The sequence below is a fragment of the Nanorana parkeri genome, unplaced genomic scaffold, assembly GCF_000935625.1.
Source record: "Nanorana parkeri isolate BGI_ZX_2015 unplaced genomic scaffold, ASM93562v1 scaffold384, whole genome shotgun sequence".
Classification (NCBI taxonomy): Eukaryota; Metazoa; Chordata; class Amphibia; order Anura; family Dicroglossidae; genus Nanorana; species Nanorana parkeri.
The window spans coordinates 1086394-1089057 of NW_017306652.1; the positions used below are offsets into that span (position 1 = coordinate 1086394).

Genomic DNA, 2664 nt, shown 5'->3' on the forward strand with positions numbered 1-2664 from the left:
GCCGTAACTTCTGCCGCAGGCAGGGTCGGGAGAAGGGGGTTGCAGTCAGTTTTGAGCAGGCTTGGGTGAATTCTAAGCCCAGCCTCATCGTTATCTAAGAGGAGATTTCCCCCCACTCAGGAGAGGTTTTCTCTTACTTCCTATTTTGGCTAAAAAAAATCAAAAGAAAAGCATGGCAGGTGGTTTCATTGTTTCCTTCTTTATTAAAAACCTGGAAAATATTTTTGGCTTTGCTTATTATTGGTATTTATTTAATGAAATGAAGAATGAAAGGCTACACAATACTCTACCATCTCTGGCCCTCCAGCTGTGCTTTAACTACAAATCCCAACATACCTCTACCTCTGGGAGTCATGCCTGTAACTGTTGGTCTTGCAATGCCTCATGGGACTTGTAGTTCCACAACTGCTGGAGGACCCGAGTTGCCCACCCCTGTGTTAAATGTGGATTCCCCATTGCCCTGATCCCCCCTGCATACAGTTCCTAATAAGTCTTTTTCTTCTATGTGGTCACATGACTGGAACTCTCTAGCTCAGTGGTTTGTAACCTATGTAACCTCAGGACCCACATTTAAAATTGGTCATTAAGCCGTGAACCAAGTCGCAGTGGTGCGCGTTGCGGTAAGGGCGATCGAACTGTGGGTGGGAGGTGAGTTTGGGGTACCATTCAAATACATGGCAACACAACGCACCTCCCAAACCACAACGCGTGGTATGTGCGATTGCATGGTACTAGTGTGAACTGGCATTCGAAAACAAACAAGAAACGCACAAAGACAATCACACACACTCTGCAATTTGAAGACACACTTTGCTGGGCGATGTATATTTGTTTGATATGGATTCATTATTTATTTAGTATTAAAGTTTAATACTACTTTAACCCCTTCGTGACTGACGACGTACAGTGTACGTCGAATTTGAGCCCAAGCACTTACAGTCATCATGTTTCCAAACAGCTTCAACTCTCTCAGCTTGGCCTCTCTGAACTTCCTGTCTAGTACAAGGTCACAAGGTCCATCTACTAGCTTGGAGAAGAGAGGAAGGAGAAAAGAAGAGCAGTGAGCAGAGGATTAACTTGCCTTGCTGTGTCTGTGCGTTTGTGGAGACACACACAGCTTAATAGCACACAGCAGATTGGCTCCATAGGACCCTGCAAGGGAAAGGAGCCCCCCCTAAACTGGGATATCAGGACCAGTGCTCAGCGGATCAACTGATTCTACAGGAAGATAAACATTTTAAACATTAAGGAGCAGCATCCATTGTAAGTGATTTCATCAGCATCAGCCTAAAAACCTTTTGCCTTTAATTACCTCCTGGCCGGCCGCTGTGTATACACGGCCGGCCGGGAGCTTCTTGGATGTAACTGGGCGTGTATACACGTCCTGTTACATCTGCCTGCTCAAGCGCGAGCGGGAAATGCCCGTCATTTGAATGCAGGCAGTGATGCCCGTTAATATACAAGCGATCCGCCGGCTATAGAGCCGGTGGATCGCTTGTATAAGGTCCCGTGACGTGCACCCCCCCCCCTATGTCAAAGTACTGCAGCGCTGAACACTGAAAAATGGCCTGGCCAGGAAGGGGGTCTAAACACCTGGTCAGCAAGCGGTTAATATCACTTTAACCTGAAAAAAGGAAACAAATGCAGCCACAACATCCATAGACTGGTAAGCTGCCATATACCGGTAAGACATTTTTCTTCTTGGGAGCTTTAATGTACCAGGTGTTTATCCTCTCTAGGACTATAAGCTCCAGATTGAGGTCTCACACCTTCCGCACCCTTTTCTGTGAAGAGAAAAGTAGCTTTCTAACAAGGACCCCTTTGTAATGATTGAAGAAGTTGGCAGGAGATGGGAACTCAGGGGATCAGAGATCTGACACATTGTGACTGGACAATCCCTTTAAGTCAGGAGCAATCAAATTCCAGGAGCCAGCATAAGACACATGATGACAGATGAAGAGCTCATATTAGTCACTGCTTCTACTTCTGTGTCCTGTACACCATGGCCAGCCTCCATTCCATGGCTCGCACACACATTCATACAATGACAGCCATTCACTACAAGAACAAAAATCACAATGTAAAAAATGACATCTGCCATAGGGATTGCTGTGCTTACACAGCATCTTCTCTACTTTGTTTACGTTTCCAGCAGGTAGAGCGCTCACATCATTCCGTCCCCCCCCAAACCCCAGGCAGCGATCAGTCCGTGCCAGTGTGGTCACCCTGCCCACTCTCACCTTCTTGTGGTTGTCTCTGCCCTCTCCGCGCGGCTCATGTCGGCCACCGTCCCCACAGGTGCCTAAGGTGCGCGCTCCCGCCGCTGCACAGAGCACGCTCACAGTGAGGGCCACGTCCGCAAGCAAAAAGCAAAGCCACGCCTTCAAACAAGGTATTTGTGAGTGACGTTGGCACGCACGCATTTGGCTGACGCCATTTTTGATGTGGGCAGTAGGAACCTTTTTTAGTGCCGATAAGTGTTTTGTGCTCTGGCAGAAGAGCAGTGTAAGAGGAGGATGTAATCTTATTGTGTACAAATACAGCCTTCACTTCCTGTGTAACACACTGAGAATACATTTATGCTGCGCTTTTTCAGTGGTAGTCATTCTGCAAAGACTGATTGGCAGGAATGTGAATGTGGGCAGTAGCAGGGCTGAAGTGTTG

The 2664-nt window shown here is 47.4% G+C and overlaps 1 protein-coding gene across 1 annotated transcript in view; it reads right to left on the reverse strand.

The window, feature by feature from the left end:
- Positions 1–2369, reverse strand: part of LYSMD3 (LysM domain containing 3) — a 12074-nt gene extending 9705 nt beyond the window's left edge. Inside the window, exon 1 of the mRNA XM_018559235.1 lies at positions 2241–2369. The gene's annotated coding sequence lies outside the window, so the exon portion shown is untranslated. The remainder of the gene's footprint in view (positions 1–2240) is intronic.
- Between the last annotated feature and the right edge of the window lie 295 nt (positions 2370–2664).